The following is a 21,750-nucleotide window of genomic DNA, read 5'->3' as shown; positions in this document are numbered from 1 at the left end:
CAAACAACGTCCCCCCTTCTTGCCACATGAGACAATTAAAAGGAGACTTTGTTTTTCTCTTAGATAAAAAAATACAATAATCCTTTTGCATTTTTTCGTGTAATTTCCGATTTGGGGAAAGATTAAGTTCAGATGGTACTTTTTGGATCAATTTTATGTTTTCTTTTGGAGAGGAGCATTCTACTTGAGAGTTTACTCTGGAGATGAGTTACCCCTTATGTTTTTGTAAGTTTCAGTTTTCTGGTGATGTTAAGTTTGTGCCTTTTTCCATCCCATTTTCCAAGTACAATATTTACAAATAATCAGCTAACATATTTCAAGGGTTTTTTCGTTCGTTTTTCTGCTCCCTCACAAGTATTTTAGCTGTTACTGAATCGACACGATTTTTTTTTCCTTCTTGTGTGGCTCAAGGGTTAGTTTTGTGTTGATTTCTCTTTTTGTTTTGTAAATGAATTTATTGTTTGGGAAACTCTGTGAGGGTGTGAATGAGGTCTCTTGATTCATTCCGACCCCTCCTCTCTTGAAGAACAATTTACTTAAAGTGTTTTATGCATTGCCCTAAATTTTTGTTTCATCTTTCAATTTTGATGTATGTCTGACTATATATTTTTTTTCTTGCACATATTTTTTATTATGGTTGATTTACGATGTTGTGCTAATTTCTGCTGTACAGTTTGATGTATTTGACCTCCTTTTAAAAACTGATCTCTTCTTTAAATTGAATATTTTATATGTTAAACCATCTTTGAAGTTTTTACTTTTTGAAACTTCACCACTTCAACAAAATGTACCATTCTGTACGTTTGCTTATCCTTCTGCAACCCCCTTTGCCCTCCTACCTTCTCCATCTCAGAACTCCCACCGCCAACTTCCACAATTCCCAGCCTCAAATGTGACTCACCCATCCATCCAGTCAAGGAGGTAACCTGGGAAGAAGAAACTGTCCTACTTGGATCAGAGCTTACACTCGGGGTTCTGGTTGTGGGCACCTCTAGTCTGACTTCCCAAGCTAACAAACTCAGGCAAAGCAGAATTTCTATTTGACCTTTTAGTTTGAAACTAAGCTCTTTCTCCTTGGCTCTATTCTGGGCAAGTCTTTGGTACTCAAAGTTGAATTTTTTAGTTCTCATTTTGCCCTTAAATTTGAAGATTTCTGGGCACGTCTTTAGTACTCAAAATGGAATTTTTTTAGTTCTTATTCAGTCCCTAAATTCTAAGAAAAGGACAAGTAGCTTTTTTTTTTTTTTTCCTCCCTTAGATGTAAGCGGTTAACTCAGGGTCAGCCAGTCGGGGTTCTTACCTCCTGGGCAAAGATTCCCAGAAAAGAGACACACTGTTTACTCCCCTCTTTGACTTCTGATTGAGGTGGAGGTGGCAGGGGTTGGGGTGAACCCATTTTGATCTCCAGCTCTGGCTTTGAATGGACACAAAGAAGGAGAGAGAGCTCGCTTGGGAACTAGATCCCCTCGGGTTAGTGGGGTCTGGTTTGGGAGAGTTTGGGGGCAAATCCCAGCTCTCAGGAATCTTCTTTCTAGTTTACTGTGAAATGAACCGTCAAAATGGTGTGATAGGGTTTCAGCCTATTCAGATTCACTGCAGGTACCAAAATCAAATGACAAGCGAAATCTGTTTCCCTGAAGATCCGCCTCTGCAGACTCTGTCCCTTCCTTTGAGGGAGACAGCCCAACTCGGCAGAAGTCGTCCCGCCACTGCTCCTCCCCGCTGGGTCCCCAGCTCCATCGTCACATTGACATTCTGGGCACATTTGGCCCAGCCCCCGTCCCAGCCTCTCTCAAGTATGAATCTAAATTACTATTAATAAGGGGCCGCTCCAAGTTAATTGGCATTAAAAGAATTCATTTCAATTTGTTAATATTAAATGAACGCTCTGCACTTTCGCTCCCTTCTTCGCCCTGGATTCCCAGATGAGTGATGGGAAGTGGGGGCAGAGGAGAAGGAGGATTTTATTTCTGACTCCAGCACACTTTCTGACTCCAGCACACTCACTCCAGCACACTCCAGGGGCGGAAGATCAAGGCACGGTGGGCGCCTGATTGGGGACCGTCTGAGGGTCTTTTTAGATGACATTCATCTGACCCACATGGAGCTGTGGGGGACATTGTGGGGAGAGGAAGGCCAGGGGTGGGCGTGGAGGGAGTGGGCAGGCGGGAGGAGAAGAGGCAGAAGTGAACAGGCAGTAGCTGGGGCACAAGGTTGTGCACTGGGGGTGGGGGTAACAGTACATTTGTGAAGGAAGGTGCTAGGAGTTCAAAATGCCACCTGGAGAAGGAGGTGCTGGGGGAGGGGAGGGCAGAGATGTGAGGCAGAGCAGCTAAGGGTTCCAGAGTAGCTGTCTCAGGGGGTTGTTTGCCATGTGATGAAACACACATAAGTGTGTTTTCTGCAGTGCTTGGCACCTCGAAACCACGAGTGCATGCCAGCTCTTAGTATAGCCTAGTGGTTCAAAGCCTGGATTCTAGAGTCAGACTGCCTGGTTTTGACTCTCAGCCCTGCCTGATGCCAACTTTATGACCTTGGGCAAGTTATTTAACCTCTCCACACTGAAGCTTCCTCATCTGTAAAAGAGAGTTAATCGTACCTGGCTCATAGGCTGTTGGGAGGATTGAATGCGTTAATACGAGTGAAGTGCCTAGAACAGCAATGGTCCATGTAGGAAGCACTAGTTTTGTTTTTCTTTCTTTTTTTTTTTTTTTTTTTTTTTGCTTTTTAGGGCCATACCCACAGCATATGGAGGTTCCCAGGCTAGGGGTCCAATCAGAGCTACTGCTGCTGGCCTACCCCACAGCCACAGCAACACGGGATCCAAGCTGTGTCTGCAGCCTACACCACAGCTCATGGCAACTTGGGATCCTTAACCCACTGAGCAAGGCCAGGGATGGAACCCACAACCTCATGGTTCCTAGTCGGATTTGTTTCTACTGTGCCACAGCAGGAACTCTGGGTTTTTATGACATTGCTGCTTTTGATCTGGGAAGTTTGAAGATGGGGCACAGAACCTCTTAGGAGGTTAAGGGCTCAGTGGTTCTCTGAGATTGTGAACAGGTCAGCCCTCTCACTCTCATCCCTGAATCTGGTCTAACAGCCGGGGTGCGTGCATTGAGGGCAGGGTCGGGGAGTGGGGCAGACTGGGACCTATGGGCCCTGAGTTCTTCCCTGGCCTCTGCTCTGGCTCTTGGGTTGGTGGTCCCCTCTCAGTGACCACAGACCTCAAAGGAAAGTTGCTTCTTTTTCCCCTGGGAGGATTGTGTTGGGGGAATTACCTTCTTGGTCTAATACCTCCCTTTGAGAGAGAGTCAGTCCCTAGAGTGGGGTTTGGGGGAGATGGGGTGGAGCAGAGGGGACTAGCATTTACTAAATACCTTCTAGCTATGTGCTAGCCGCCCCCCTTACCTGAACTCACTTGAGATGGTGCAGAAAACAGAGGTCCAAAGAGATGTAGTAACTTGCCAAAGTCACAGAGCTAGAAAGTTGGAATCTCAACTCTGATCTGCCTCGTGACAAATCTTAACTCCCTTCCATTGCCACACACTTTCTGCACAGGGAGGTGGGACGTTCCAAAGGCTGAGGCAGGACCTATGTAAAGTTGGGACAAGGAAGAGGCCAGACCGTGGGTCAGCTGGAAGATGGGGGTGGGGAGTGGGAAAGTTTCAGTCAGGGAAGACTTCCTGGAGGAGGAAAGAGACCAGGGTTCAGGTAAGAAGGGAAGGAGGATAGGAAGCAAAGATGAGGGCAGAGAGTTCCCTGGTAGCTCAATCGGTTAAGGATTGGCTTTGTCACTTTGGCAAGGAAAGAAGGACCAATGCACAGGCTGGGTGAGGCTAGGGGATGTGGATCAGATTTACTTTGCTGGCACCAGATAAATCCATTACCATTTCTTGAGGGCCTGCTGTGTGCTAGGTATACCAGTTATCCCGTCTCATGCATGCAGGAATCCTGACAAGTGGGCTTCTTATTCCTATATCCAGAAGGGTCAGTTGAGGATCAGAGAGCTTAGTGGCCCCTTTAGGTCCTACATCTGGTAACTGAGTCCACCTGGCACCAGAATCAGGCCTGGGCTGCCTGCAAAGCCCAGCTCCCCAGCCGGCTTTCGCCTCCCATTCCTAGTTCTGGTCAACCTGCACCCCCATAGTTGTAGTCATGCCCAATGGCTGGGACTAGAGGTTGGAGAATGAGGTGAGACCGACAAAGGGCATGGCATGCGGGCTGTGGGGACAGAAGCTTTTCTCACATCCTTTCGAAGAAGGTGGTTAGAAGGATATTCTCTCGGGAGGAGACCTCTAAGTCACTTTCCTGGGACCCCTGACCTTGGGGTGGATGGTGGACCCTCATTGGGAATCACACCGTTTTCTGGACTGTGGACTCTACTTCCCTTCCTCTGAGAGGATGGAGCCTTGGATTAAGACTGCCAGTTGTCCACTAAAGTCCCTTCTGTCCTTGTTCCCAGAGGGTAGAGAGCCTCCCTGCCAGACTCTTCGCTCCCCAGCTGCCAGGAGCGGCCAGGGGGGAATGTGAGCCGAGTAAGGTCATCAGAGCCTTAAGACGTGGGGTCCGTTCTCTTTTACGTGAGCTGAACTGGATGCGCCTGAGACTGAGCTTGGACCGTGCCCTTGAAGAGAAATCCCTAACAGAGGGCAAAGCAACCAGCAGTAGGAAAGGAACCCAAGTTCCCCACTGGCCACGTGGAGCAGGACCACCTGTCATTGGGGCTGCTCCCTCCCAGACTGTTATGTGAGAAATAAATTTGTTTTCTATATGTGACTGTGTCCGGGGCCTTTTTTATTTTATTTTATTTTATTTGTCTTTTTAGGTCCTCGCCCACGGCCCATGGAGGTGCTTGGGCTAGGTAGGGGTTGCATTGGAGCTGCAGCTGCCGACCGACGCCACAGCAACGTCGGATCTTTAACTCACTGACCGAGGCCAGGGATCGAACCTGCATCCTCATGGATACTAGTTGAAATCATTACCATCAAGCCACAATGGGAACTCCCTGGGCCCCTTTTTGTTATAGCTGTGTGCCATCCTCCTTCCTAATAAACTTTCCTATCTGAGGACAGAGATGGAGGGGACCTTGGCAACCATCCTGTGCTGGGCTTAAGCCCCGTCATGTCACCACAGGGGCCTGGGTAGCTCCTCTCCCTACCTTGACTTCAACCCAAGAAACTCGGCAGCACGCCCACGGTAGGTTTTACATAAGGTTTTATTTGAAGAAAGGACTCTACGGTGAAAACCAGTTTGAAAACCCCTGAAAGTTCAGCAGCATCCCCCCCTTGAAAAAAATAGACATGCAGGAGTTCCCGTTGTGGCTCAGTGGTTAACGCACCCGACTAGCATCCATGAGGACGCGAGTTTGATCCCTGGCCTTGCTAAGTAAGTTAAGGATCTGGCGTTGCCATGAGCTGTGATGTAGGTCACAGACATGGCTCAGATCCCACATTGCTGTGGCTGTGGCGTAGGCTGGAGGCCACAGCTCCGATTTGACCCCTAGCCTGGGAACCTCCATATGCCATCAGTGCGGCCCTAAAAAGACAAAAGACTATGTATGTATATATACACACACACACACACACACACACACACACACACACACACACACACACACACACACACAGATGAGGCCCATAGAGAGGAATTGACTTGCTTAAGATCACACGCTTCATGTTTCTGTCATTTTCGGAATCCAAGATGGGTTCTCTACCCTTTCAGCCGCCTCAGTAAATCACAAGGACAAAAATAACCCAAACCAGGCAGGGAACTGTGTCTCCCCCCCCATAAGGCTTGGGGATAGTCAGGCCCCATTTCCCTGATTTCTCCCGTGTCCCCTCGTTGGAAGTCTGCCTGGGAGACCCGCCTCCCTGGGCCTGGGAATGAACAGGCTGCACCTTTGCTCCAGCCGCCTCCTCACCCAGATGGTCAAACCAGCAAAGCAGAGCCAGGGCCAGAGCCGAGCTCCCTGACTCCCTCTAGTCTTTTCACATATGTATCTCCCACCCCCACCCACCCAGCCCCTTCCTAGTAGCCCACCAGGGAGGAGAAGGGGAAAAACTCTCATAAATTTCCCCTATTTATACAAGAGGACAGAATGTTTCTTGTGCCAGAAAAAACACAGAGGGGGAGCTGTCAGGGGAGAAGGGACCCAGCCCCATAGCTCTGGGGCCAATTTATCTTCCCGAGTTGTGACTGGGGGGCTACCATAACACTGCCTCTGTGACATGCAGGCTTTGGCTTGGGGGGCAGCCAGGAGAGACAGGGCCTGGGCTTTGTTTCTGGTCACGGCCTTCCCGCTCCATCTCAACTGCCCCTTCCCCATTTTTTTCTCTCTCTCTCTTTTTTTTTTTTTTGTCTTTTTGCCATTTCTAGGGCCGCTCCCTCGGCATATGGAGGTTCCCAGGCTAGGGGTCCAATCGGAGCTGTAGCCACTGGCCTACACCAGAGCCACAGCAACGCAGGATCCGAGCTGCATCTGCAACCTACACCAGCAACGCCGGATCACCAACCCACTGAGCAAGGGCAGGGATCGAACCCGCAACCTCATGATTCCTAGTCGGATTCGTTAACCACTGCGCCACGACGGGAACTCCTCTTTTTAAAAAAAACAAGTTTCTTGAGCTGTAATTCACACGCCATACGATTCACCATTCAAGTGTATACTCAACATTTTTAGCATATTCACAGATGGGTGCCACTCTCACCATAGTTGGTTTTAGAACATTTTCATCACCTCTAAAAGAAATCTCGGAGTTCCTGTTGTGGCTCAGTGGCAACAAACCTGACTAGTATCCTTGAGGATGCGGGTTCGATCCCTGGCCTCGCTCAGTGGGTTAAAGGAGCCGGCACTGACGTGAGCTGTGGTGCAGGTCACAGACGAGGCTCAGATCTGACGTTGCTGAGACTGTGGCATAGGCTGGCAGCTGCAGCTCCGATTTGACTCCTGGCCTGGGAACGTCCATGTAACACAGGTGCGGCCCTAAAAAGCAAAGAAAAGAACGAAATAATCTTATGCCCTTTAGTTGCCACCCCTGTTTAGCCTCCACATCCTTGCTGGCCCTAAGCAAACACTAATCTGCTTTCCAGCCCTCTAGCTTTCTATCGTCTGGACTGTCATATGAAGGGAATCGTATACTATGTGGTCTTTTGTGACCGGCTTCTTTCACTTAGCATAGTTTTCAAGGTTCATCCATGGTGTAGCCTGTATCAGTGCTCCATTCCTTTTTGCAGCTGAATAATATTCCATTTATGGATACACCACGTTTGTTTATCCATCTTTAGTTTGTGGACATTTGGGTTGTTTCTACTTTTGGGATATTATGATTCTCTCCTAACTCTTATGTCTCTAGACAGCCTGGAACCTATAGAATGAGGTCTCTGGGAAGGAATGAGTATGTCTTAGATGAATGGATAAAGAAGATGTCATATATATAATGTAATACAATGGAATATTACTCAGTCATAAAAAAGAATGAACTAATGCCATTTGCAGCAACATGGATGGACTTGGAGATTATCATACTGGGCAAAGTAAGTCAGAGAAAGACAAATGCTATATGATATCACTTATATGTGGAATCATACAAATGAACTTATTTATAAAACAGAAACAGACTCATGGACAAAAGACAAATTTATGGATACTAAAGAGGAAAGGGGAGGGGATAAATTAGGAGTTCAAGATTAGCAGATATAGGAGTTCCCATTGTGGCGCAGTGGTTAACGAATCTGACTAGGAACCATGAGGTTGCGGGTTCGTTCCCTGGCCTTGCTCAGTGGCTTAAGGATCTGGCGTGTGGTGAGCTGTGGTGTAGGTTGCAGACGCAGCTGGGATCCTGCGTTGCTGTGGCTCTGGCACAGGCTGGTGGCTACAGCTCCGATTAGACCCCTCGCCTGGGAACCTCCATATGCCACAGAAGTGGCCCTAGAAAAGGCAAAAAGACAACAACAACAAAAAAGATTAGCAGATTCACATACTATATATAAAATAGGCAAACAATAAGGTACTGTGATATAGCACAGGGATTTATGTTTAATATCTGGAATAACCTATAATAGAATAGAATCTGAAAAAGAATATATGTATGGGAGTTCCCTGGTGGCTCAGTGACTTAAGGATCTGGCATTGTCACTGCTATGGCTGTGTTATTGCTGTGATCCAAGTTCAATCTCTGACCTGGGAACTTCCACATGAGGCAGGCGTGGCTAAAAAAAAAGAATATATGTGTACGTGTGTGTGTGTGTGTGTGTGTGTGTGTGTGTTACCACACACACACATATATGATATATACACACACACCACACACACATATACATACCATATATACCATATATATCATATATACCATATATATATACCACGCATATATACACACATACATATTCTGAATATATATGAAAGTCATTTATATATACATATCTGAAAGTGATTCAGTATACAAATGTATATATACGGAATGTATATATTCTGAATATATGTGAAAATGATTAATATATATCTGAAAGTGATTATATATATATATATATATATATGTACTGAATTACTTTGCTATATACCTGAACGTAACACAACACTGTAAATCGACTGTACTTCAATTTAACAAAGAAGAATGGGCGTGTCTCACATGTGGGATTACCCAGCATCCATGACAGTGGGGTCTTGGGAACACACCTTCTTCTGTGTTAATTATATATACTAAGCTGGAATTTTCCTCCCTCTATAAGTTACTGAGGGAGGCGGGGCTACTTCTATGATCTCTTCATTCTCTTCTCATCACTGCTGTTATTTGTGTCACTTCCTGTGCTCCTCAGAGCTGGGGACTCAGACCCTTCTCCAGGGGGTTCAGACACACGAAGTAGATGAAGGGACATCTTCCTACTGGGGAAAAGTTCCCCCGAGTCTGGTCTCCAGGGATCCTCCGGTCTCTCCCGGCTGAAGGAAGGTCTCTAGAGGCTCTAGGGTCAAAGTTTGATTCCAGGAGGTGTGATGGAGCCTGGAATGCAGCCCCCCCTGCCCCCACCTCCTTGCCTGGTCCATCTCAGTGCTGCAGATGAACTTTGAGCGCCACCCCTTCACTCACCCAGCAAGTGTACATGAAGCATCCAGTGAATCCAAAAGGCACTGCCTCTGCCCTCATGAACCTTGCGGTGTTAGTGGTGGGAGTAAGATAGATACAAGTGAGCAAAATAATGACAAGTTCTATAAACGGGTGTTGAATGAATGAATGAATGAATGAAATGAATGAACAAATGATGTGCTAACCCTGTGCTCCATAAGGAATATGTAAAGAAAGCAGAGTTGTAAATCACTTTCGGCTGCCCCCACCTTTTCTAGTCTGGAAAGCAGCCCTACCTCCACCCCTCAGAGGGCATGGTGTGCACATAACATATTTTATCAGCTAATTAAGAAAAATAAAATAGGAGTTCCCGTTGTGGCGCAGTGGTTAACGAATCTGACTAGGAACCATGAGGCTGAGGGTTCGATCCCTGGCCTCGCTCAGTGGGTTAAGGATCCAGTGTTGCCGTGAGCTGTGTTGTAGGTCACAGACGCGGCTCGGATCCTGCATTGCTGTGGCTGTGGTGTAGGTCAGCAGCTACAGCTCTGATTTGATTCCTAACCTGAGAACCTCCATATGCTGCGGGAGCAGCCCTAGAAGAGGCAAAAAGACCAAAAAAAACCCCAAAAAAGGTACCGCCACACACACAGATCAGCTAATAATAGCTTCCCTGCATTGGACTAGCTGTGTGCCCAGGGGTTTACTTATCTCACTGATTTTATCTCTTTGAATTAGGTATGATTATCCCCATTTTGAGGATGAGAAAAACTGACTCAAGAGATTAAGTAACTATTTGATATCACAGAGGTAGCAGAAAGTGGCAGCACATTTGTACTGATCTCTGGGACGTGGATTTGCTTTCATTCCCAGGTGTCTGAGACAAAGACAAATACATTTCTTTTGTTTTGCTTTCTTTTTTTTTCTTGCTTGTTTTGCTTTTTTTTTTTTTTTTTTTTTTTTTTTTTTAGGGCCACGTCTGTGGTGTATGGAAGATCCCAGGCTAGGGGGTCCAATTGGAGCTGCAGCTGCCAGCCAACACCACAGCCACAGCAACGTGGGATCCAAGGTGCATCTGTGACCTACACCACAGCTCACGGCAATGCCAGATCCTTAACCCACCAACCGAGGCCAGGGATATCAAACCCAAGTCCTCATTCATTCTAATTGGGTTCTTAACCTGCTGAGACACAAAGGGAACTCTCTACATTTCTTTCTGAGGCCCTGGCACAGAGGAGCTGGCCACCCCCCCACACCCTGGTTCTGACCCTGACTCAGCCCCTCCCCTCCTGCCCAAAGGCAAAGCGGGCTGGGGTGCAGGTGCCAGCTCCTCTCTGCAAGCTTATGTCTGCTGGCTACACCTGCCTCGTGGGTAGGAGGGGAAGGACCGGTTTTGCTTTCAAAAGCTTTATCCTCCCAGCCCTTGCTGTTGGTGGGGGGGACCAGGAGAGGCCTGGATGTTGTCAAGCAAAGGCTTGAACAAGCCAAAGAGCCGACGACGTCGACAAGAAGGGGACCTCAGCAAGGCAGATAATCTGAAATGGACAATTGACAGCCTTTTAGCATCCCCTGCCCCCGCCCCTGCCCAATCAGGCCGCTTACGAGAGCTGGATGACACATACTTTCGTTAAACTTTAACTAGCTTTAACTTCTCTGCGTGAGAAGTGACCATGCATTGGTTTATTTTCTCACAGCAAACCTAAGAGGGGTCCAAGACTGGGCTTATTGCAGAGAAACAAGTTTGTGAGACTGGAACCCGAGTGTCCTGCTCAATGTCACGTCATGAAATTTATGGAGGGCTGACTACGGACCATGTCCTCTGCTCAATATTTCATGACTATTAACTCATCGCATTTCCACCACCATATGAAATAGGTATTAGTATTCTCCATGTAGTTTTTTTTTTTTAAGATGAGGAAACTGAGGCGTAGTCCTGAAGTGCCGTGCCCAAGGTCACGCAGCTGGCAAGGGGCTGGGCAGCGATGGCAAAGCCAGCCGCCTCGGCTGCGGAGCCTGTGCGTAATCGCTACACCAGGTGGGCTTGGCACGGTGATGCCACTTGGGACCCCGGGTGTGTTTTCCCGGCCGCACCCCCGCCTCCTTCCCCCTGCCTCCCTCAGTCTTTATGGCCCATTGGAAAAAGCGAGGCAGAGCTGTGGCTCCCAGGGTGACGATCCTTCAGCTGCCTCCTTGGCACTGTCATTCTCGCCTCCCATTTCTTGCCAAGGGCTCCAGCGGAGTCAGTTTGCCACGGATCAAGACTCCTCTGGAGAAAGCTCGCAGGAAGGCTGCTGCGAGAAATGAAGTCACTTGCCGGTTCCCCGAATCCCTCATCGAGAGGAGCCAAATGAAGTCCCTGCACGGTTAGCGCAGACCTTGGCCAGTTTGGAGACGTATGTGGGCATGGGCAGCCAGTGACAAATGGCTGCGTGGAAAATCCGAGGTGGCGGATGGTTGAAAAAAAGCTCCAGTGGGGGTGTTATGTGTGAGTCACTCAAAATGCTCCCTGACCTGGGCCCAGGGTGTGCACATGAGCTGTGAGTAGGCTTGTCCCTTCATTTACTCGTGGTCCCCTCATTTAGTCCATAAGATCTGATTATGTGCCTAAGAGGTGCCATGCTAAGTGTCCAGGATGGTGAGACAAAATCCCTGCCCCACGGGCTACCGTCTAGAACGGGAGGCAAGAGCAAACATGGTGATTTGTACCAAGTATACAGGTGGGAGGATTGTCTTGTGTCGCCATTGGACTTTCACTACCCTGCAAAGCCATCCTCGTTCTGGCCTCTCCCCAAGCCCAGGGTAGGCACCTTCTCTCCAGCCTTTCTGCCTGGATCCCATCTTCCTTGTCAGCTGGGTCACTATTTGCCTGCAGGCTGAGGGCAAACATGGCAGTGAAGCAGCAGAGATAAGTTTCAGGATCCTAAGGGAACCCCGGGTGGGGTGCTGGGGTGATTTTGCTGGCATCCCTATTCCCTGGGCTGCCCTGGCCCTGAGGCTGTCTGGCGCAGAGACCACATCACCTGGGCTCCTGTTTGGTGGGGTGGGGTGGGGGGCCTTGGCCATCAGGGCTCCTGGCAGGGAAGGGAGAGAGGGGCTCAGGTTTTTGTTTCCCAGTCCCCTGCCTGCCTCCTCCCTGGCCTGCCTGTGGTCCTGGCAGGGGCTGTGCTTCCCCAATGGCCCCAGCTTTGCTAGGTGGCCCCTCTCCCAGACCCCAGTTTCGGTGGTGCCATTTCAACCCTTCTTGGTACCTCATCAACCCTTACTGGTCCCCTTAATTCCATCTATGCCTTGAAAATTGCCATTAACCTCTCTTCAGTGAAGCCCTTTTGAATGTGACACGTGTTTGCTGTTGGGACCCTGACTGGCTCACCTGGATGCAGGTGGGGGAGCGGGGACAGGCAGGTTGCTCCAGGTGGGCTCCCTGGAGGAGGAGAGAGGTTTTGGATGAAGGAATGGGAGACTGGTCTCTGCTGAGGGTTTTCGCTGCGAGGTGGGGACCTACCCGTAGGTCCCTGGAAGGCTGACTCAAGAGCTGGTACAAGAAGGTGCAGCAGGAAGGCTCGTGGTTGGGCCAAAGGAAAGGAAATTACTACTGAGGACTGACCCGGTGGTGGTCACTCTGACAAGCTGCCTCCTGAAGCCTTCCTAGCCCCTGAATCCCTCCAAATGCCTTGTCCTCATTTTGCAGGTGAGAAGCTTGTGAGTCAGAGAAGGAAAAAGTGAGCAGAAAGGCACTTGACTTGCCTTCGTTCCTCTGTCAATCAAAGAGAAGCCTCGCTTTGTGACCAAGGGATTGGCAGGGTGACAGACACATCTTGGCTTTAGTGGCAGCCTAGCACCTGGATCTGGAGCCAGATCATAAAGATTTGAATCTTGGATCCACCTCTTCCTAGCTGTGTGATCTTGGGCATGTTACTTGACCTCTCTGTGCTTCCATTTCCCTAGCTGTAAAAAACGGGGCTGATGATAATAATAACACTTCCTAATAGGGTTGTGGAGACAGTGAAGCGAGCTGGTGGTTGTGAGGTCCTTAGGAAGAGCAGGCACACATCGACTATTCTGTGTAGGTGTTTTAAAAAATGGACCCTCATCCCTGGCCCCACTCAGTGGGTTAAGGATCCGGCGTTGCCCTGAGCTGCGGTGTAGGTTGCAGACCCGGCTTGGATCTGACATTGCTGTGGCTGTGATGCAGGCTGGCAGATGCAGCTGCAATTCCACCTCTCGCCTGGGAACTTCCATATGCCACAGATGTGGCCCTTAAAGTAAAAAATAAATAAAATTAAATTTAAAAAAAAAACGGAGCCTCACGCATTGTCCTTATTTTCTACCCCCTGCCCTCTTCATTTTGCCCACCTTCTTCCCAACAGCCTTAAAAAGGGTGAACACCTACCTGGAGCCCCTTGACAGGTCTGGGGAGCCTCAAGCTCTCTGTGAGCGTGATGGGCCCTGTCCTGTCCCCAGACGTCACTGGTTTGGACAGAGAACAAGAACCAGAGACACCCAGTCGGATCATCCACGCCAGGTCCCTCCGCCCAGTGGGATGAGCCTTGCCGCATGCGCAATGGCCTCTTCCCTCCAGCTCCCCTCAACCTCCCGAGCTGCAGGGGGCCCGGGAGCTCTCGGTAACAGCACATTAAGCCCCTGTTTTGTGGGAACTTTAATTTAAACACAAATTAGAGGAGGCAAATGACTCTGGCAGCCAGATAAGCCATCCCTGGAGAGCAAGGAATAAGCCAAGAGAAGCCGCCGAGGTGAAGTCTGAATTTAAACTCCTTTCGATACCCAGAGGCCTGGCACAGGTGGGGGCTGGTGGTCCTCAGTGCAGAACCCCAGAAGCCCCCCCACCCCGGCTGCCCTGCTCTGGGCTCCATGGCAGCCCCCTTCTCTTTCCTTCCCTATATTTCCTTTTTGCAAACTTTCCACCTAATTCCAGATTTTCTCCCTCCCCACTCCCACCCCACTGTTTTGGAGACTTTCATTCCTTTATTTTGTTTCGCATCCTTTACCGTATCCACTTGGCTGAGAAAGTTCTGCTTGTTATCGCACCTCCATCGACTCTATTCCAGTTGGGAAGCTAATGGATCCTGCTTCGCTGTGGCTCAGCGCAGTTTCTACTCAGGAGGCCAACGTGGTGGTGAAAATAGCCAGATGCTAAAAGCCCTGTGTTTATTTTTCTGGGTCTAGTTTCCTCATCTCTATGATGAGTGCTGTCAGAGGATCTTGAGCCCCCGGGAGCTCCGATTTTTCACAGGATAATTGAAAGACAAGACTATGCCAAGAAATCTCTATTGTTCTATAACCCAGGAATTTTCCACTGTTCTAGAAACATCGTCAGATATCGGGGGTGGAGTGGGGGTCAAGTGTGTCTATTCCTCTGTGGGAGGGGTCTCCAGGCTTTGCTTCCACCCCAGACAACCAGATCCAGGCCCAGGCCCAGGAGAGGCTGCCTTTCCAGGTCTGTCAAGGCCTGCTGAGCCCAGCTCTGTGGGGCTGTGGCTGCTGAGATGTTGTCACTGGCCTCTGGCAGAAGCGACATATGTTCCCTCTGTCACAGCACCTGTGAGGGTGGCTGCGGGATGGTGACCCCCAAGAGGGCGGAGTTCCTCCTGTGGGAACTGACCTTGAGAAATCTTCTCCTGCTTTTCCAGGAGGTTTAAAGTGAAGGCAGAGGGGGCCTGTCATCACAGCCCCAAAGCCACCACTAAATGAGAAGCTGGGGTCCTTCAGAGAGTGTCAAAGAACACATCTTGTTTACAGCAAGGGGGTCAAACCACAGGTAGAATTTCAGGTTGGGGAGTTCCCAATGCGGCTCAGCGGTAATGAAATGACTAGTATCCATGAGGACGCAGGTTTGGTCCCTGGCCTTGCTCAGTGGGTTAAGGATATGGCATTGCCGTGAGTTGTGGCATAGGCCAGCAGCTGCAGCTCCAATTCAATCCCTAGCCTGGGAACTTCCATGTGCCACAGGTTCGGCCCTAAAAAAAGCAAAAAAAAAAAAAGGAATTTTCAGGTTGGATCCTGGAGCAGGCAGTGACCCCAAGAGGTGGTGACCCAAAAGGGAAAACCCATGGCCTTTGATCTCAGAGGATGTCTGTGAGGCCCAGGTCACTGGCAGGGATGAGGGCGGTGACCCCAAGGACCTGTGCCAGCCTGTGACTCAGGCGTCAGAAGGTCTCTGTGATTGGCATAGAAGGACCTTGGCATTTTCTCTGGCCCAAGGCCCTTAAAAAGAGATGGGCAGTTGCCATTGGGGTCTGGGGCCCAGCTGTGTCCCTACCTTCCCACTGCCCCCCTCCTGTGTGCCTGGCTGCCCCTGGAGCCCCAGGCCTGCCCGCCATCTGGGCAGCTCAGAGGAGAGCCTACTGCCAAGGGAGTGCCAACGTTGATTTATAACCCACAGCCTTGGCAGGCTCGGCTGTGTGCCCGGAAGCTCCTTTGCTCAGGAACGAGGCGTGCCTCTTAAAGGGGCAGTGCAGAGGGATGCAGGCAGCCCAGGGCAAGTGCTGAGGCCACCAGGGGGCTGGCGAGGACAAGCCCCACCCCTCAGGGCTCTGGGCAACTGTCATTCCCTGGGGAAGCTTCTCCACCATTCATCACGCCCCTTATCCTATCCTTCTCTGCAGACTTAGCCCAACTCCAATAATTTAGTTTCTCCAACATCCGTCTCTCCTCCTAGACTTTAAACCCCGTGAGGGCAGGAATCAGAGCCATTGTGCTCATCCCTGAGATGGGCTCAGGAAGAATTTGTCAATCACAGGAAAGAATAAATAAATGAAGGTCCGGAGTTCCCGTCGTGGCTCAGTGGGCTAAGAACCCAATTCATATACATGCAGCTGAGGATTCAATCCCTGGCCTCACACTCACTGGGTTAAGGATCCAGCATTGCCTGGAGCTGCCATGTACGTCAACGATGCGGCTCGGGTCCCGTGTTGCTGTGGCTGTGGTGTAGGCCGGCAGATGCAGCTCCAACTTGACCCCTAGCCTGGGAACTGCCGTATGCCACTGGTGTGGCCATTAAATAAATAAATAAGTAAATAAATAAAGGTCTCTGCCCATGAGGTCTGGGGAGAACCACAGCTTCTCTATTGCTTGGCGTGTTTTTTAAGAGCCTGCAGCACCTGCCCCTACGCCTGGGACTTCTCCTTCTAGAACCCTCCCCATGCCCGTCATGTCAGCTGGGACCAATGGGGCCAACCTGTTAGCCAGATGCACTTGACTCTCCCTCTCCTTGGGGTCTCTATCCCAAAGGCTTTCCCATCACGTTCTTTCCTCCCATTTTCCTTCCTCCAAGGAGCTTTCTCTAACTGCCTGTGACCTCAGGCCCTCATTGGATACTCCTCCCCCTGCCACTTCTCATTCTGGGAGTGCTTCCTTCCTTCACTCACTCATTCACTCATTCATTTGTTAAATGCACTGAGTCTCTATTACCTATCAGGCACTGGGTGCAGAGAATTCATGAATGAACAGGGCAGGCACAATCCCTGAACTCGGGGACCCCACATCTCCGTGGGTGAGACTGACTCCCTGGGATAGGTAAATACATAAATGCAAGTTGTGATACCTGCTATGAAGAGGGCTGAGATAATCACGGACGGGGTAGGGCCCTGCCCATGACCTTGGGAGGTCAGAGAAGCTTCCTCAGTGCAATCAGAGAATTTGGGCTGAGATTTGAAAGGGGAGAAGGAGCCATGAGAAGATCAGGAGAACAGCATTCCAGAAGTGGCTCAGACACCTGGGTGTGCATAAAAGAATCTCAGGGGTGGGGAAGAGGGGAGTTTTTCTAAACTATACCCTCCCATTTCCTCTACCCCCTTGGCTATGGGAGGACCATTTTAAGAGTCTCATGCTCTACCGACTGAGCTAGCCAGGCAGGTGGGAGGACTATTTTGGAGAAGCAGATGCACTTGGGATCTGGCTAGAAAAAGAATCTCAGGTTCCAATCTAGATCTACTCAATCAGAATCTGCTTTTGAATAAGTTCCCGGGGCACAGAGGTGTTTGAGAAGCACTGATCCAAAGAACACCTCAAAGGTGACAATGCCAGTACTGGGTTGGGCAGGGTTGGGGGTGGTTGCTGCAGAGTTTGGATTTGAACCAGAGATGTAGTGTGAGAGCGTACATATGTGTGGACGTGCCTCTGTGTGTGTGTGTGTGTGTGTAACCCCAGTATTAATGACCCTGAGCCATCTGAATCTTCACATCTCCATTCATTTTCCTCCCATGAATGTGGGGGTAGCTTTACCCCACTGCGGCAATACACCCTCTTCTACCTGCAGCTGCAAGTCCTGTGGCATCTGCCAGCCTCTTGGGGTGGGGCACCTCTGAAACAAGGCAGGGCGAGGAGATCCCTGGTTCCTGACCTCCGGCAATCCATTTATCTGACCTGAGTCTCATAAATGCGTCCTGATGAGCCCAATTGCTTCCTAATGGTTATGAGCTGAGACCTGGGGATTTATGGTGGCGGCCTCAGTGGCCACAGACAGGAGCAAGGCTCTATGCAAGAGACCAGGCTTGGCATGGATTCGGTTTGGGGAATCCTGTGCCCAGGACCATAGCCAGGACACTTCCACCCCCTTCATTTGGGGCAAAGAGCACTGCCCTGAGCAGGGGAGTAGGTTGCAGAAAGAAAGGACCTCTGGCTACAGGTATCCTCGGGATGAAGAGTGAGTGTTGGGGAAAGCAGCCCAGCTTGGCTCTCTGTGTGTGTGTGTGTGTGTGTGTGTGTGTGTGTGTGTGTGTTGGGGGTGCTGGAGGAGTGGATATTGGAGAAGTGAGCTCTGGAACTGGAGCCAGAGTCCAGCTGGGGTTCAAATCCTGGCTCTATTGTTTACCATTGTGTGACTTCAGCAAATCACTAATTTCCCCAAGCCTCACTTTCTCCATATGTAGGTAAGAATTACAATGCAATCCCATAGGTTTGTGAGAATTCAGTGGGATAATGTTTGCAAAAGGCCCTTCAAATACGAATTGTGTGCATTTAAATAGCTCAAGAGATTGGGATTCAGTCCTTGATGGGACCCCTGAACAGGAAAAGGACATTAGGTAAAAACTAAGGAAATTCAAATGAAGGCGGACTTTAGTTAATAATAATATACCATTGTTTGCTTTTTAGTTCTGACAAACATACATAGTAAAGTAAGATATTCATGGAGGAAGCTGAGTAGAGGACACATGGGAACGCTCTGTCTTATCTTTGCAACTTTTATATGAATCTGAAATTATTCTAATATTTAAAATTTCCAGAGTTCCCATTGTGGCCCAGTGGAAATGAATCTGACTAGTATCCATGAGGATGTGGGTTCGATCTCTGGCCTCAGTGGGTCGGGGATCCCTCATTTCTGTGGCTGTGGTGTAGGCAGGCAGCTGTAGCTCTGATTCGACCCCTAGCCTGGGGATTTCCATATGCAGAGGGTACAGCCCTAAAAAGCAAAATAATAATAATAATTAAAATTAATATTTACTTTAAAGAAATATCAAATACCTAAAATTAATAAAGAGTTTACACAATTATTTTCAATAAATAATAATAGATCTGTGAGTGCTAGAATAAATGATAAAAGTTGGGATGATCTGACTGAAAGCCATTGCAGAGTCAGGGGTAGAAAGGCAGGTATTTTTAGGCCAGGTATCAGGTTCTCAAATTCACCCTTGCCACTTTGCCACAGCCATGAATCCTGGGATTATAAGATATAATAAGAGAGGAGTTCCCGTCGTGGCGCAGTGGCTAACAAATCCGACTAGGAACCATGAGTTTGCAGGTTCGATCCCCGGCCTTGCTCAGTGGGTTAAGGATCTGGCGTTGTGGTGAGCTGTGGTGTAGGTTTCAGATGCACCTCAGATCCCGCGTTGCTGTGGCTCTGGCGCAGGCCGGTGGCTACAGCTCTGATTCAACCCCTAGCCTGGGAACCTCCATATGCCGCGGGAGCGGCCCTAGAAAAGGCAAAAAGACAAAAAAAATATGTATATATGTATATATATATATATATATATATATATATAAAGAGAGCCCCCATACTGGGATGCTAAATTCAATACAGTTTGTCATCAAGGAAAAAAAAAAGATTGGGATTCAAATTCTGCCACTAATTTGCTGGGGTTCCATCTAGCATTGGTTCTGTCCCCAAAGGCCTCACATACATACCCTTTCTGGGCCTCAGCAGCCCCACAGATATTAAGAGAGGATCAGACCCAATGTCTGTTCACACCTTCCAGCTCTTATACTTCGTGGGTCTAACAAGGAGTCCTTGAGCTGGAAATGCAGATCGGAAAGAATGTGTCTCACCCTGGCCACACGGAGGGCATCCCTGCCACCGTGGCCTCAGGGACCAAGGTGGGGGTGGGAGCTGAGAAGGAACAGCTCCTCCTCCCATGGTGGCCTCCTATGAGCTCAGCCCCTGGCAGGTTGCTAGTGGGGAGGTCTGGGCAAGAGGGTTCAAAGGCTCTGAAAGGCCCTGCCCGTGGGGTAGGGGGCCAGGTGGGGACTGAGGGAAATGCCTGAACTCACACCTTTTGCACAAAATAATCTCCTCCCCACCTCTCTTCTTCCCTCTTCCTACTCAAGATGCATATGGGTGCACAGGTGCATGCACGCATGTGCACACACACAGGCACACACACACCCAGATACACCCACGAGCACTCAAGATCACAGCAGAACCAGTCACAGAGAGTCTGACCAAATGGAGTAGAGAACCCCACCCCCTCACCCACCTCAAAAAAAGGCATGAGTAGAAAGCTAAAGAATCCCATATCACAGGGCTCAGCAGGGTTCTCAGCACTTCCCCCACCCCTTCACCTCATTCTGGAAAGGCCCTGGAGCCATTATGGGAAACAGACATTAACCCCAACCCAGACTCTCAGATCCTGCTCCTCATCCATGTGCCCCCGACTCCGACTCCATGTGCTGGCAGCCTGATCCGGAAACCCTGGAGACCTCTAGGGACTCAGACTGCAGCCGATTCAGTGCTGTTTACTGAGCACATGTTATGTGCTTGGCCCTGAACCAGGGGCAAGGACTAAGGAAGGAAATGAGACCTGATTCCTCCCTTTTTTTTTTGTTTTTGTTTTTGTCTTTTCAGGGCAGCACCTGCAGCATATGGAAGTTCCCAGGCTAGGGGTCTAATCAGAGCTGTTGCTGCCAGCCTACACCACAGCTCACAGCAACGCAGGATCCAAGCCGAGTCTGCAACCTACACCACAGCTCACCGCAATTCCAGATCCTTAACCCACTGAGCGAAGCCAAGGATCGAACCGGAAACCTCATGGTTCCCAGTCGGATGCGTTTCTGCTGCGCCAAGACGGGAACTCCATAGCTGCTTTCTAAACATTTTTGTTGTGGCAGATTGAGAACATATACAAAAATGGAACAGCGTAATAAACCCGTGTGTCCTGGCCACCAGCTGCAGCCACGGATCACTTCCTGTTCAGCCTTAGTGTGACTCTCCCTCTGCCAACTTCGCACCAGTGGGGCAGGGTTACTCTGCTTGGCGCTGAGCTGGTTTTGACCGAGGACCAGCCAGTGCAGGAGGGATGTTGTGGGCAGAAGGGAATGCGATATCCAGAGGCTCCAAGCAATGCATCAAATCCAGGCTAGGCCAATGAGACAAGAGGCTGTGCCCCTGAGCCATCTTTCGCAAGAGTGACTTGTCACTCTTTATGGAACTAGGAGTCTCTCGAGGAAAGTCTTCTTCAGAGGCAAGGAAGCGCAGGGCAGGCCCTTTGAGAGCTGGGAGTGAGGCTCCCAGCGAGGAGGCCTCGCGAAGGCGAAGGCCAAGGCTGCAGGGCCTTGGTGGCCTGGAGCGCGGGGGCCAGGCAAGCACTGGCGGGCACTGCGGGCGCAGCCGAGCCCTCCGCCCCGCGTCGGCGCGCGGCCTTAAATATTACCCCGGAGTTTTCAATTATCTCTTCTTAATGGATTTGCAGGGGCTCTTTCATCAAGCGCGGGGTGGCTGGGTGTGGGGGTGTGGGGAGCGCGCGGCGAGGGCTGGAGCTGGGAAAATGGCCCATATTTCAATATTAAAGCCCTTTACGATCGTCAGCAGCATGAAAGATGCTGCAAATAAAACGGCGCCGCCCGCGCCAGCCTCTCCATCTCGCAAGTTTTAATTAACGCTGAGGGGGAGGCTGCTGTCGGGCGGGGTCGGAGCCGGGCCAGGGGTGGATCGCAGAGCCTCCCCGATCCCGAGATCCCAGGCGTGAGCCACAGGGATCTCGCCCGCGTGGAGGGCCCCGGCGAGGCTGAGGCTGCGGAAGATGCCGACGGAGATGGGGAAGGCGGAGGGGTGGGGGACGAGGCGGGAAGGTTTCTGAGCGTCTGACCAGGAAACAAACATCGTGCAACCGAAGGCAAAGGGCTCTTGTTATTTATTAAAGGGGAGGGGGCTGCTTTTGGCCAAAGGACCGAGTTCTTCACCCCAACCCTCCTCTTTCAGCGTCCTTCCTCCCGCCTCTCTTCTTCCGGCCAACAGCAACCCCCAACGACAGCAGTCCCAAGGGCTGATTCCTGTACCCTTCACCCGCCCGGGAGGCAGACGTGCTTCCTGTGACCCAGAGGCTCCGGGTCCCCGCCCCTCAAGGCTGCTGCTCCGGGCCGTCTGCTTTCTCCATCACGCCCTGGCTTCCCCGGAGGGCCCCATTCTCCAGGCGCGGAATAGCGCGCACAGAAGCACCACTGTTCTGCCTTGGCAGCGGCC

The sequence above is a fragment of the Phacochoerus africanus genome, chromosome 7 (genome assembly GCF_016906955.1).
Source record: "Phacochoerus africanus isolate WHEZ1 chromosome 7, ROS_Pafr_v1, whole genome shotgun sequence".
NCBI lineage: Eukaryota > Metazoa > Chordata > Mammalia > Artiodactyla > Suidae > Phacochoerus > Phacochoerus africanus.
Note: the sequence above shows the minus strand (reverse complement) of the source record.